This window comes from Xiphophorus couchianus, chromosome 22, assembly GCF_001444195.1.
Source record: "Xiphophorus couchianus chromosome 22, X_couchianus-1.0, whole genome shotgun sequence".
NCBI lineage: Eukaryota > Metazoa > Chordata > Actinopteri > Cyprinodontiformes > Poeciliidae > Xiphophorus > Xiphophorus couchianus.
In genome coordinates, this window is record NC_040249.1 from 27884669 (window position 1) to 27901019 (window position 16351).

Here is a 16351-nt window from a genome sequence, read left to right on the forward strand (position 1 = left end):
GCCCAGCTTATGAGATGAGATGATATAAATCACAATACTGGCTTCAGTTTCAGGTTCCAGTAAATCAACCTGATGACGTCTTAAACATTTAAAGACTCTCATTACACACATTTAAGGCAAACATGAATTACAAAAAGAACTGAAGATAAATCAATTGATTGTTTTTACTTGCTTGGTAATATTAGAGCTAAAAATCCAAATTTATGTTTGTTCCAATTTTGAAGAGAAAGTGAAGGTTTCGAAAATCAATAATTGTTTTCCACAGGAATCTGTAAATATGACTGCATATTGTAGGTACCTTAATCTGATCTGTAAAAATGTTACAACCACTGTAATTATTGATAAACATTCTTCAATACAAGCTAAAGACCAAATGGACAAAGGAAGAAAATTGTGACTCAAAGTGACATCCATTCAAACAGCCATTCACCCAGATTTCTTTATCAGTTCGCTTGTTGTCTGACATCTGGGTCCAGTAGACAAATGTCACATTTTTAAATGAAATATACATTTTATTCCTCATCTCATCTCATAAGCTGGGCTATTTTACTATTACTATTACAATGTTACTAGTTAGTATTTTAAACAACACACCGACTAGATGGGCGTTAAGTCATGCATGTTGTCAGGATCTGTGTTTTTCTGTTTATTTTGAGTTTTCCTTGTCCTTGAGTCTCTTCGTCGTCCTGTCCTCCCCTTGATTGTTCCCAGGTGTGTCTCGTTTCTGTGATTACCCTCCAATGTACTTAACTCCACCTGTGTTCCTTGTTCCTCGTCGGGTCCTCGTCTCATTTGGCTGTTAGTCTGTCGTCTGTGTATCCAGTCCGTCGTCGTGTCTGTTTGTGTAACCGGTTGCTACCGGCGTCGAGCCCTGGCTTCCGCTCGGCCGTGCTGCCCGGTATTCTGGACATTATTGGACTGTGCAAATTCTGGATATTCATCATTAAAAACCATCATCTCTCACTTTACCTGGGTCTACAGCGTCTGCCTCACCACCTCACACTCGCACTTCATGACACGTGGGATATATTTTCAGTCTTACTGGGGATTTGCTCATTGTGAATGAGGGAAAACCCACAGCAGCACCTGCTGCTTGTTGAGAAGAGTTAGAACGATAATCAGACGTTCTTGTTTGCACCGGCAAAAGTTTCCAGTGATGGCAGAAAAAGCCAAGATGAGTTACCTCTTTCGAACCTCAGAATAAGAGTAATAATTATGGTCTAGAAACTCATCTTCATACCCAGGAGTTCATTGTAATAACATCCACTTATATCACCAGAAAAAGGCGCACACTGACAGAAACTAGGTGGACCTTTTCAAGTCAAAAGCTACTTTGGCATTTTGGAATCAGAAGACCTCACGGTTCTAGATTCCTTTTTAAAAACATGAAACATCATGAAATCTTTTCGAATTTGTACCTTGGAGTATTTCGTTCTAAAGAAGCATGTGGTAGTGCAGTTCTTCATCACATTTCATAAGGTTTTCTGCTTTTCATTTTACTAAAACCTTTTTATTAAGAATATATATTATATTCTGAGGTCATGGCCCTGACAGAAAGGAAAACTAATAAAGTAATGACAAACAAAATCTCTTTTTTTAGATAGTCAATACAATAATTTCAGTTTTATTTAAAGTCACCAGTGATGTTAAAGACCTGCTGAAATGCCTCAGACAGATAAATCTATATCTGCTTCATATCAGTAAGCTTTTGTCTTTTTCATGTAATTTGTTTCCAGCATTTCAGTTTTGTCATACAAAACCATTGTATCTCAATCTTTCTGTCATTTCGGTTTTCTTGTGAAGATCACCTCTATTGATCACCAGTCTCATCTGTCTAGGGGTCGTCAACTCCACTGCTCAGTGGCCGGTGTCAAGATAAGTCAAGTTAATCTGTGTAGCACATTTTAGCAACAACGCAGTTCAAAGTTACAGTACAATGTTAACATAATGTATTTATATTATAACGCATAATATATTGCATATGTCACATGTTGCATCTAAGTGTGTGGCTTTAGTGGAAAAAAGACAAAAGATCAAACATTAAATTCCAGTGTCAACCACACAATTTATGTATGAATAGGAAGTGGAAGTAAATATGTTTGGCGTCCTCCCACTATGTCTGAGTCTTGTTTATGGATAAATACAGTATGTATTACATCAAAATTAATTGGAGGACTTAGACATATTTTGTCCATACCGTATGCATATTTATTGTGTATTTTTTTCAATATCTTTATTGATATATTTTTACTTCGTTAGTTCCTTTTAACCTAATAAAGGTCATAACATGCATTTTTCTTCTCTTTCTATGGCTACATTAGGAAAAAAGCAATAAACATTACATTCTGTCAAAAATATTGTTTTGTCAAAATCATTAACGACAATCGTCATTAAATACACATTAAATATCTGAATCAATGTTCCAGTTATTTTCAGTAAAAGACTGGATTTGTTTAAAGGAACTCAGTGTTTCAACATTTTTACATTTTCCTGGAAGTTTGATCCAGATTTGTGGAGAAGAGAAGCTGAATGCTGCTTCTCCATGTTTGGTTCTGGTTCCAGATGCAGAGCAGAACCAGAACCAGAAGACCTGGGAGGTTGGTTTGGAAAGTTGATACAACAACAGCAGATCTTAAATATATTTTGGTGCCAAGCCGTTTAGTGATTTATAAACTAACAATAGTATTTTAAAGCCTGTTCTCTCAGTGGAAGGACTGTAGAACTGGTGTTATGTGCTCTATCTTCCTGGTTTTAGTGAGAACACCAGCAGCAGCATTCTGGATCAGCTGCAGCTGGGGGATTGATTTTTTTTTTTAGTCAGACCTGTGAAGACGCTGTTGCAGTAATCAGTGCGACTAGAGATGGACACATGAATGAGTTTCTCAGAATGTTATTGAGACATTAGTCATTTAACCCTAAACATGTTCTTCAAACTTGTAACCATCTTTATGTGTCTCTGGAGGTTAAAAGGTATCAAAAAGATTGTATAACTTCGGCCATATGCTAGGAATTTTCATTTAAGGTAAGATTCTTTTTTCATTTCTTAAAAAGTCACTGTCTCTGAGATCTAACATGTCTTTCATTCAGCACCAATTTACAATGTGTGAGATAGGAAGAGCACGACAGCACATTCAAGGATGTATCACAACATATTTTGTCATATTTTTGTTTAAAAAACAGAAACACAAACATGAAACAGAAAATGGCATTATTTCACAATTGTTCAAAAATCAATTCTCTTACCTGCTTCTTGTATGTTTGGGTTTTACACCGTTTAACCGTGCTGTAAACACCAAGTCATCAATACACTGCATGCACTTTAACACAGGTTAGAAATAAACGTGTCTCTTTCATAATATCCTTAGAAAAACACATTTTCTATAGTATTAAATTGCCTCTGGTTCCCTGGAGCTATTCTGTTTTCTGTTGCTTTGACCTCTTCTGTGTTGAAACAAGTTGCTACACTTTAATTAAATCATCCAGAAGCCCAGAGTCTGGAGAAAATAATAAAAGCTAATCACTTTAGTCTGTTCTGCAGTCCATCTCCATCAGTGGAAGAAGAGCAGAGCTTTTCCTTCTAGAGTCTTCTTACTGTCAACAATAACATCTTTTTATTGTTTGTGTGTGTGTAACTCCACACACACATCCAAACCACAGCTTTGAGATAACATTGAATTTAGATCTGGTCATATTTTGATGTAATAGTATTTTAGATATGGTATATGTTTCCAGCAGAAAATATGTCAATATTTTAAGGAAATTCTCAACTCTCTTGTATAATTTCATTCAATGGTTTATTACTGTTGCTGGGCAGAAATCCTGTTTCTGTAAAAAGTAAACTTCTAACTATAAATTTAGTGTGTTATTATAGTTACATACTCTTATTGATACTCGACACTGTAAATGTATCAATGAAAACCTAAATACATAATAAATGATCAATCAATATGGTGAGTGATCGATAGATTTTGGTTTTTGAATGAAGTAAAAATCACAAAAAATGGAGATGAGAAGTTTTTGATGACATGTGCTTTCACACTTATGAGTATGTTGCTTGCCACTGTCATTTCCCGGTTTTCTCTCTTTCTGCAGGTGTAGAAACAGATTCATGTTGTCTTTTCTTGTATTCTTCTTCTTCCTCTCTTCCTATATCTTTTGACTCAACCTCTCTTCTTTTCTTTTTTGTTTTTGTATCTGTGTCCACTTCATTTGAGCCACACTGCCGGACAGGAAACGTAAGAAAACAACAACAAAAAAACTCTTCATTTCTATTTAGTTGTTTATTTGTTTCTTTTATGGCGAGATTACAGATTTTGTTTAAATAAATAGTTATCGACAATGAATAACAATGTCTGCCCACTCAATACTAATGTGACTGGTACAAAATGCCCCATAGGAGAACAGCAGGTCAGTACAAAATAGAGGCACAAAACAAGCCAAGGAATGATCAACAAGCAATTGGATGTCAATACTGTTTAGATTTTTTTTTTTTATCAATAATGTGACTAATGTATAATGCCAGAGAGTTCTCCCTAATCTACACTGCAGAATCATTGTGTTGTGAAGGTTTTATGATTGTCTAATGCTCCAGTGCTGATGCACATGGCCATTATTTGGCGCTGTTTTTAATCTGGTCTAATAATATGACTATCATGACTGATCTCCTGATGATAGTTCCAACTAGATGCAACATTTCCCTTCTGTTTTGCTTTCAACAATTCGTGTGGGAACCCTCACCATAAAGAATGTGGCTTCTGGCACCACTTATCACACGCTTCAAATTCAGCCCTAATATCCTTCGCCAAACAACCAATGTGTCGACTCTCGCAACACTTATTATTTAAATGAAGGCCAGGTGCATCGGCGACTGACATTTGATTCTACCTTCTATTAGGTTGCTAATTTCCTCCCAAGAGGGCAAATACCCAGGGTTTCCTCCAGTCACTTGAAAGTAAGCAGCTATTTGCATGAGAGGGGGAAAATTCTTTCAGAAACTCCTCCAGAACGACTCGCTTGTCGACTTGCAGTCACCCTGCCTCATATTATACAGCTTGTTCAGGAACTGCCGTGAAATAAAAGTCACGTCGCAGCAGTGATGCTCTTTGCTAACAGACAGCCGCTTTCAGTGACCTTTAAGGATTCTCTAGTCTGTAGCTAAACAATACATGGGTCCGGCCAGTCAGACTATTGATCCCTGTCTTGACCAACGTAAATGCTGGGTGGGATCACATCTAATAGCTGTATTTGAACAAAGTTCTTAAGGTCACAGCTCCATACAACATTTGACTCTTGTTTTCTAAAGCCTGGTTAGCATAAAAATTACTGTCGGGATGAATATGTGTGGCAAGCTGTACTCTGGTGTTTGCAATCAAAAATGAATCTAAATGAGGACAGGGTACTATAATGGATCAAAGAGTTTTGAGGTATAATATTTTTGAAAGTAATGTAGAAATCTAACTTAGTTTTGAATTTGAACAGAGTGAAGCGGCCTGGATATGAATGCATTTTGGACTTTTCAGATTTTTTTTTAGGTTGAAAAAACTTGTAAACCTCTATTCATCCACTTTACTATTAATGATTACTCTGTTGGTTCTATTACATAAAATCCCAATAAATAGTATTGAAGCCGACAGATGGAATGCAAAATAATGGGAACATTTTCAAGAGTTGAGTGATCTTTTTGAATGCCAATTTGTAAGGCCCTAATGGTCTTTATTACACAGTGAATATGGAAAAGACATGCAACAAATGACCCGAGACCAGGAATCGAACCCAGGACCACCACTGCAAGGCCTCTACACATGCTCTGAGCCACCAAGCAGCCGCATATTTATATTTAAACGCACACGTTGTGAAATGAATGCCCTCCAATGTGCCATTTTTAAAATTCAGTTAAACACGAGATGGATCAGCAAAAGACCGCCTGCAAAGCGAGCGAGAAACTGAAGCTCTCTCAATTCAAGTTGTTTTTCGCAGAGAAAGTAGAACAGACAGGCTGACTTCTGTTGATGTAATAATTGGGGCCACATCTGGTGTGAATTCCACATTGCGAACAGACTTGCAGTAAAATCCATTATAGGTCTCCAGGCTTCCAGCCAGCACAGGTGTTTCAACCACTGGTGGTGTTTAAATAGAAATAACGTCTGCCATGTGTGAACGCAGCTCACCGCCATCCACGCACAAACACACCCACCGTGCTCGGCACGTGAACGCCCGGGCTCACAAGTCTTTCGGCAGCTGCTCACCCTCTGCACAGCAACGCACGAACAGATTGCCTGACAATAAAATATCAAATAAAACTCTGCTAAGAGCTTCGAATTAAAGCAAATTTCCAGAATGACTGCCCTTTTTAAAAAAAAAAAAAAAAGTTTAAATAAAACCAATGTTTAAGTCAAATTCATGCCAACATTCCTCAAAGTGATAAAAGAAACTTGATCCGGAATATTAAGCATGTAATTTTTACCCATGCTACTTTCCATTGGCTTTCAGTGGAAATGGTTACTATGTTTCTGTTTATGTGCCAAAGCAGTAGTGAGGAGAACAAAAACAGGCGCCGAGGTATGGGAACAAAAAAAAAAAACTTTAAGACAGGAATAGACACCACAAAACAAGTATTTGTCACCCAACTTTAGCTGAATGAGACCATCTTTAGAGGAACCTTAGTTTTAGTAGCCATAATTCTAATGCTGCATTTAGACTGAGCGTAATTTGAGCGTATGAGGCGTCTGGTTTATCTGCAAACTCTATGTGCACACGCATCTAGGACATCTGGTCTTGCGGCACGTCTTGCATGTCAGAAGCGTTTCGAGTGTCCTAGCAGCTGATAAAGTTGAGTTGCTGCTATCAGTTGCAAGGACATTAATGGAAAATATTTTTCTGAGTTGTGTGGTATGTTGGTAAATCCCATGAATTTTGCAGCAAAATCTGTCCCCAAGTATTTATAACGATTGACGATTTGGACCTCTCATCCACGTGTAATGCTTGCACTGTGCTAACTGTTGCCATCCTAAAAATCAATGAATAACCTTGCTGTGTTCAGTTCAAGATGGTTTTCTTTCCACAATTCCACAAACCAAGAGCAAGGCACTGAGAATCTGAAGGTGTGACACCAGAGAGGAGGTGAAAATGTCTGGCTGCTGCTCACCTGGGATGTCCGCCAGCTATCTGAGGACATGTTGAAGAAGCAAAGGGGAAAGAGCACAGTGTTGAAGAGAATCAGTATTGGAAGTAAGACAGCTGCTGCATCTGTGGAATCCTTTGAAATTTAACCAACAAGAAAATATAATATGGTTACTTAAAATAAGAAACTAGTTGCCCACTTACAATATTTATTGGTGTCCTATTTTAAAACCGAAAACGACATATCAAATGGGATATAGGGTTGTCAAGGTGATCTGTCTAAAACAAAGAGCTAATAGTCAACTCTTGAATAACTTTGCAACTTTTTCCTGTGATATTATGAGGTCCAACCTGGACAAAATAAATATAAAGCATCTGGTCAGTTAATCTATTTACTATTTTCATGTTATGGCTTATATGGTGTCCGGTTTGCTAGATAGGCAAACCATCCAAGAGGTCAAGCATTTCTGAAGCACTTCCTTTACCAAGGCAATGCAGGAGAGAGTCTATGGATGGGAATATTTATGTCTGTTTTCTTCCAATTTATTCATTTTGGCAAAATTTTCAAAAATTTCAAAATACATGTTTGTTATCTGGCAGTATTTGTTGCTTTGTTTGTAATATATATATAAAAACAAAAACTTTACTCAAATCTGTCATAGAATATGTCTATAAAGTACCAAAGTGTCCAATACATGAAACAGAACTGAATTAAATATTATTTTTGAAATGTTCCAAGAGAATTATTCTAAGAGTGACATGACTCTGTTGTTTACAGTGCAAAAAAATGCATCACTAGTCTCCTGCCTATTTATGGATTTTTCTGTGGAATGTAACTACAAATTATTCACAAAATAAATCACCCCCAGATTTTCTAAAGTATTAGAAAAAATGCACCTTGACAAGCTGACATACTGAGGCTCATCGCTGCTTATATATCGGCTGGTTTGTCCAAACCATCCATTTAATTTTCCTTGATGCTAATTGGCTGTAACTTCAAGAGTGCAGATGAGGAAGTTAATAGGTGTTAGCTTCTGTGCTAATGCTAAGTGTAACCCGAGTTACATTTTAAGATTATTAAAAAACCCAAATCAACGTCACTCTAAGTGAAAACCTAGGTTCCAGGTTCGTCTACTGGAGGTAGTGGCAAATTGCAAAACACATACAACTGGAGAGTGCAAAATCAATGAGGTGTATTTATATTTACAATATATACAAATTGTTTCACAGCTTTAAAGTCCAGTTCCTTAAACCAAGGAAGTCTCTGTCGGTGACGGAAGGGAAAAACAAAAATAGTCATTTAGTTCCAGCTGTGAAGTGGTTGGTTGAATTTCCCTTGCGGTTTGGAGATGTTTCCTCAGATTATGGGTGACTTTCTGAATCCGCTATGGTTAGCTCGCCAGTCCGGTCAGTATACAAAAACCAGACAATTCTTAATGTGTCCCAGATCCTTCAGTTACTCCGAGCGGGGGTGGGATCTGGAACACACCTGGCCTGCGAAAACAGGCCCGACAATCAATGTACATGTACATGCATTTCTTAATAATCGAATCTGAGCCTACATAATTACATGCAATGTCAATCCAAATGTGTTTTTTATGTAGGTGTGTAATCACAGGCTGGGAGGCTAGCGCTAGCATTCTAGCTCCCGAGCAACACTTACCAGTTCCTCTTTTGACAAACAGAGATCGTTTCAGCGTTCAGATGAGCGACCATATGTCTGTAATTTAACAGAGGTATACGATTGATGTATAATCGACATTCAAAAGCAAAACCGCTTTGGGAACAACACCCAAGTCTACCTGCACGTCAAAGTCCCACAGCGTCTGCTACCCAAGGTGCGATTTAGCAGCAATATAAGCAGTGGCTGTCAATTTAGGACTGACGTGCAGCTGTCATATGACGTTAAACCCTCGCGAGAACAACCCTGCTCTCGTCCGGTTAGTGTCGAAAAAGTAAAACAAAGGAGGATTTTTTAAATTAGATCTTTAAATAAAACAAAATAATATTAGATTTAACAAAATAGAAAATAAAATAACTAAACTACATCTAATATAGAAAAATTATCCTGGTTACATAAGACAGTTTGTACTGTGTGTATTAAACCATATTAAGGTATATTTGGTGCTTGAACTATTAAAATAAGTTTTAGAAGGAGACTCAAATACTCTTGGATTTCAGCTATTCAGGAGCAGTTGTGGTCCCTAATCACCATGAATACCAGGGGGCCACTCTATTCGGAAAGCCAAGCTCTCTGTACTTATTATTTATCTCTCAAATTCAGTCCTTTGAGTCAAACAGAAACCCCAGGTTGTGGATTTACCTGCCACTTTCAGTGCCGTCTCAGCTGCAAACTGAAGCGAAAGCTATTTCAGTCACTGAACAGACAAAGCCTCTCTGTTGGTGCACATCTCTCCTATTGTGCTTTTCCAATAACGTCTTCACCCTGAAAACACACATCGCTGCTTGGACTCAAGAGTTGCTGGTTTCACTTTACATCTAATCACTCATTCAGCACACAAACACAAGAAACGTATTTGTTTTCACGCAGCAGCATTCTCCTGATGCGGATTTGACTTTTGCTTACTGCTTGCTGAGGTTGACTGACATGTATGGTTTTATACATCTTCCTATTACAGATTGTGCTCGTATATATGGATGCAAAGTGTTTACTGTAGGTTTCTGATTTGGGGTGTTTAGCACCCTCTGGTGGTGTCTGTAAAAATCGAAAGTTCCAGCACAGTGCCTATGATAGATTTCCGGTTTTCTGTAAGTTACAAAATGATGATTTAATTCCTGATGAACCCATGAGTCTATGGCTCAAGTGTGTCTCCTAAAGCAGTGTTGAGCTGAGAAGAGAAAGGTTACACGGACTTGTGCATATCAGTTTGTATTGCATTTCCTGGAAATTAGCGTTAGCCTGCCTACTAGCGGATTGGGCTACTAGTTTCCGGTGTTCTGACTGTCAGTGCTACCTCATCAGATTTTCCTACCGTAGCACGGATAGATAGCTAAGTCTATCTGTCAGTGCTACGTGTCCAAAACTGCTACCATTATGTTTACAAATAGAAAACTATAGCTGTTTATGTTAATGTTAAATATATTGGATAACATTATTTGAGTGACGGGACTGAAGTGGAAGTTTAGGAGTTATACTTAGCTTAGCTTTGGAACAATTTATATACATGACGAAACCACAAAAGATCACTTCCTTCATCTGAATATCCTACCTGTTTAAAATGAAAAGCTATACATGTATGCACTAATCCTTTTATTAGAATATCCTACCTGTTAAAAAAATATTTTAAATACAGAGGTGTTTGTAAGAATAACACAGTATCAGACAGAGGAAACACGTTTTTATTGGAATTAAATTAAACACAGATCACCGCAGATCTTTTTTGCGCAATAATCTGTTGTATGTCTGTTATCAGATGCGGCACAGCTACAATGTGTCCACCGAGCTGCGCAGGTCACTGAAATGATTGGATATGATTAATATACACTAATATTACACTGCTATTACACAGCTTCAAACCCACATAGTATTGCTACCAGCATCTATTTAGAAAAGTTTCATAATAAAAAAAGAGTGTAATTAAACTAAAATATTTTAAACTATAGGGACAAAATAGGCCACAAAACAATGTATTTTGTCCTGATTAACCGCCAAACAATGACTTGTTTATAGTAGTAACCACTTTGGGCAAACTAAAGCCATAAATATATTTACAAGCTGCTGTTATGTAAACTAAAAGCATGAAGTAATACAGCAGCTTAATGAAAGCCAGGTATAAAATAAATGAAATAAAGCTTACCATAATCGTTGATGAAATAAAACGCATGAAACAAAACTTCCACAGGTAGGACGTATTTATAAGAAATCTGCTGAGTAAGCAGTATGTGACATAGCATCCATGTGCGCATGTGCATTACCACATGGTAGGACGGATTTACGGGTAGCACATATAAACAGAACACCTCTCAGTTGGGGATTACATGTTAGTTAGCATCAGCGGTTAGCATTATGCTGACGTTTTGTGGTGTTCTGTGTATGTCTTTGTCATTCTATATTGAGTTTACAGGCAGAATTACAGTTGCTTAGAGCACACGTGAGACAATACACTAAATTGCTTTAATTGTCTGTTTAATACAGTTTTACAATAATTCCATTGTATGAAATAAATCAAAGGAAGTAACTCCATAGACTCTTCACTGTCTGTCTAGCGAGATACTCAAGCAGTTGGCTTCACGTGTTGTGAGTACAGAACACACACACACACACCCACACAGCAACCACTGTGGTTTTAACACTTTCGTTCTAAGGGTTTTATCTTTAGTATGATTGAAATACCTGTCAAGGTAGGTAGGCTTAACCAGGAAAGGTGTGAAAGGAAGGCTGAAAGGGTCAGCCTCATCAGCAGACGATGGCTGAACATTCCCTCCCCTCCTGGTGTTTGCAGGGGATGGGAACGACAACTGAAGCCCAGAAAACCTCCTCTAAAAACAGTTATAACTGCCTATTTTAATAATTAAAATAGCAAATATGACCTGAATATGCAGCAATACACACAGTGGAAACTATCTTAATATTAGCGTAAGAGCTAACATCCACTGATGAACATATCTTGTCTCTTAGGCGTACAGCCCTACTAACGCCAAAGCAAATGAACGGGGCTTCTGGATTGGCTAGTTTACAAAGATCAGCCAATAGCATGTGCCAAGATATTTTATCTTCCCAAGCAGCATTTTCTTTCAAATATTTTACAATTACTCTATGAAAAAGTCCATTGGAAAAAGATCTCATATAGAGTAAGGGTCCAAGTTTTACCATTATGATTAAGCAGTGATTTTAAATATTCCACTATAATACAAAGATTGTACACAAGAAAAACCCCCAATTTTCTTGAATTAGTCTGTCACATACAATCCTCATAAAATACATTTGCTGCTGAAATAGAAGGAAAAAAAAGAAGAAAATGTTTAAAGTGTGTAAATATTTTTGCATGGTTCTGTGAACAGAAGTGGTCAAAAGTGGCAAATGAAACAGAGTTTCACGTCAGTTAGGGATTTTGACTTCCTCCCTGCTCTGTTCACTGACACAGGTCACACGGGTCATCTCTCCAAACCCTTCAGGGCGGACTTTGGCAGTCTGCACTGACCTTTCTGCCTGCAGACGGCCATAAGCCCAAGTGAGTGACAGGCTGTCTGCTGATTTTAAACCGAGTGGAATGAAATGGGTAAAGACATGAAGGAAAAAAAAGGAACTGAAGGGGCTAAAGGGAAGACCAAAGCAATAAGTTAGAAGATATTGTATTGTGTTTCAAGAACAATACATAAAGCTGGGAGCAGAAACAATTAAAGACAGCTTTCTTGTTGACGTAGACATTTCAAAATTCCAGGTTCCTTCTAACATATTAAAAATAGTTCGTCTTTTTCAATGAAGAGATGCAAATTATGTTTTAATCTTTTTGACACGTCCTTCAAACAAAGTTACAAAGTGCAGTTATTCTTCACATGTCTCACTGGCAAAGATGGTGAAAACCTATGCAAATGTAATTTCTTGGTTTTCAAATTCAACTCAAAAATACTTTTATTTTTGAGAACATTTTGAGTTCTCAAAAATAGAACTCAAATGAGAACTTTATATTTTTGATAAGTTTTCAAAAATCTCTAAAATGTTTTTCCACATTGCCATAATGTATATGTTTTTTAGTTTATTATAATTATAAAATCAAAACAAAAAATATATTTTTTGTGGCATTAGAGCAGATGCTGTGCAATATGTGTGTCCATGGCAGCTGATGTTTGCAGACCCAGACCCAATCAAGATAGAATTAGAATACGTCTATAATAACATAAAATGTGGAAAAAGTGAAGCACTGTAAATACTTTTCTGTACAGTGAAAAATAGCTTTACTGTGCAAAAAACAAACAAACATAGAACCTCATATTTTTTGCTCTTCTGTAGCAAAATCTATTCCAATTTGCACAAAGGGAAACCAGTCAGTGAGATCAGAGAGGGAATCTGACTTACGGTTGATGTCTTATGACGCTACTGATTAAATAAAAATATGCACAAGCTCACAGCTGCACTGGCAACCACAGTGGATTCAACATGAACATTATCACATACAAAGACGATCACTGAACTAATAAAACTGCACACATTGTAAAAGCAGACATGACTCAAAAACATCTTGCTAAAATCCACATGCACACACATTCACTGCAGCTAAACATGTTATAAAAGTATCTCTTTGGCACACACACACTCACACACACACACCCCCGCACGCCTACTACCAGTGAAAAACTGGGGTGGCAACGGGGCCATGTGGTTTCTGGCTCAGCTATGTCTGGGAGACTTTAATTCTTTCACGTTCAGCTTTATTCAGCAGTTTTTTTATTATGAATATTTTTTTTCTGATAATTATTACCATTTTTGAATGTTTGAGTTCACTTTGTAGATATAAAGTCATGATGTAGTCTGCTAGAAATTCTAAATCATAATCATTAGAATTGTAACCACAACAGGGTTATTTTCATTTGAGCGTTGCATAAATCAAGATTTTATATGATAGATCAACATGAATTGGCATATACAGTATTTGTAAAGTGGGAAAGAAAATTGTAGAAAGTTTTTGAGATTTTAAGAACAAGACTCTAAAACGTGCGGTGTGCTTTTGAATTTAACCACTTTATATCTCTATTTAGCATCCGGTTTAAACACTTGCTTTCAAAAGTCACCTAATTATTTAGCAGTTATGGAAAGAAAATGCTGGTAAAAATGGAAAGTAAAGCAAGACTTTGGCAAATAGAAAGTGCTATGTTTGCCAAAGAAATCCTAAGAAGGATGCTGTGGAAATCCTTTTCTTCGAGTGGAACAGGAAGCTGGTCAGAGTTGGCTAACACTCTTCAGATAGTCTGACTGATCTAGAGAGGGTTTGTAAATAAAAAAAACAAAATGTGAAGGGAGGAAGAAAAGCAGCTGGTTGACACACATCCCCAACAACTTACAGCTGTTACTGAAGTCAAGATGCTTCTATAAAGTATTGACTCAACGGGGCTGAAAAGTGGTAGATGCCACACTTTTCAAGGTTTTTGTCACTTCAAATGTACAATTTGCTTCTTCTCAATAAAATACATTGACGTCCGTGGATGTCATTTCCCAAAATGTGAAAAAGTTCTAGGGCTGCTATTCATTTAGCAAAAATACTGGATATGATGCTCTCAGTCTCTCCCTGAACCTCCTGTTTTGTTTCCTCCTTTTCCACTCCCACTGTTACCTGGACACATTAAGCCATTATAAGCCATGGTTTGGCAGCCTATAGTGTGTGTTCATGCGGTACCACTCTGTAAAAAGACAAGAGATTGAAGCCTGGTGGAAAATCCTCGGCTCGCTTTTAAAATACACCCGGCATCAGTGTCCAAAGACTCAAAGGGGAAGGGAGGCTGAAAAGGAGAAGGAGAATGTAGGGAGAGAAGAGGGAAGATTAAAGATGGCTCAACTGGAAAGGAGGCAGGAGGAGCAGTGGAGAACATAAACTAATGTCTATCTGACAAAAACACAAATTATTACCAATTTAGGTCTGGTTTCTACTGCAGTTATTTTAGGACACTTGAAATAAGACAAAACCTACTTACAAGTAACTTTTTAGCAAGACACAGGAGCTTAATTTAAGTCAATAAGTTTGATAAAAAAGTACTTCTTCCATTGGCAGATTATTTCACTTATAGCAAGACATTTTTACCATGTTATACATTAAATAATCTTCCACTGGAACTAGTACTTATTCATCAATATTAAATGTAACTTTTACACAATTCTTTTTTGTCTCTCTTGTTGCGACTGTCTCACAAATAATTTGTGAAAAGATTTCACTCACATGGGCCTGATTGACAGCGCTAAGACCCGCCTCCTAGCTCTGATTGGTTGCTTCTAGTTAGTACAAATTATCTGTCTCATGCTATGCTGTCACAACAGGGTAGCAGTTTTAACAAATATGTAAAAAAAAAAGTGTTTTTTTTAAGAAATAAAATATGCATCCACAGAAATTATTGGGTGAAAATAAGCTCCTATTTCTTGCTGAAAAGTTACTTGTTAATTTTTAATCATTTCAAGTGTACAAATGTATTTGCAATATAAATCAGACCCAAAAAACTTGGTAAGATTTTGTGATCTCGTCATGGAAAAAAAAAAACACCATGAGGGAGGCAAGGCGTTGAGCTGAAAAACAGGAAGTTTAATTTTCCGGTATCAGGTCTCATCAAATTTCCATGGTATCACAGAAAGTCCAAAAACAAGCCGATACTGACATATCAGCTCTTTATCATGGCTCCGTAAAGTCAGATAAGCTTTAGTCATCTTGTCTTTATGAAAAAGGGACTGAAGAAGAAGCCGAGTTGTGACACTTTGACTTGTATCTGACATCCTTCTTCACCTGCACACCTTACAGGAGCTGCTCCGGTACTAAACACTGAGCCTAACCAGAAACACACCAAGTGACAGCGGAGAGTGAGCTGGAGAGAGAGAGTCTGAGCAGTAATGCTCTCCATATGTCCTCCATATGTCTCTGAGTGGCACATTTAGAGGCATATTTCTGTCGTCTATCTGAGATTTCTCACTGCATTCTGCTGAAGACACAAGCGGAGAGTTTATGCTCCCATTCGCCAGAGATCAGCTGTGAGAGCTCTTACTGTCTACAAAAAAATTGCTTCTTTTTCCCCCACTGCGTAATGCGGACGAACACAAAGTTCTGTTCCCACTGTCAGGGACCCTGTAACAGCCATGTAACACATTTTTCATCTGATGTACAAAGGTGTGTATATTAGAATAAATGTGACAAATAACTAAAGAGTCATCATCCTTTATGGCTTTGCACTCTGACTTTTTGAAGAAATTTCCTTTCCAGATACGTGTCACAGAGAACACAACATCTTATTGTTTTCTCCTTTCTGTATGAAGCCTAGAAAACCCCAGATTTCTTTTTTCTTTTCTTTTTTTTTCAAAAGTGAAGATGTCACACTATGTGAGGTTAATTTTTTAGAATCTTTGAAATAGATGAAGTACCAGTGAGACCCGGAACTCAAGCTGTGTTTCCGTTGTCCTTACAATCGCGCAATTTGAAATTCCAAAAACAAATAAGAAGATTAGATAGTATATCAGACCAATAAATACGTTTTTAAAACGTAAAGGTGTCATAGAAAGACTTTCTTTCCATTTAAACGA

The 16351-nt window shown here is 37.3% G+C and overlaps 1 long non-coding RNA gene across 1 annotated transcript; it reads right to left on the bottom strand.

Moving 5' to 3' along the window:
- Positions 1–8288: 8288 nt before the first annotated feature.
- On the bottom strand, positions 8289–9031 carry LOC114138342 (uncharacterized). The gene is made up of 3 exons (XR_003594193.1): positions 8922–9031; positions 8783–8839; positions 8289–8613 (listed from the first exon to the last, which is right to left on the bottom strand). It is a non-coding gene; the product is annotated as an uncharacterized LOC114138342 (long non-coding RNA).
- Positions 9032–16351: the final 7320 nt, after the last annotated feature.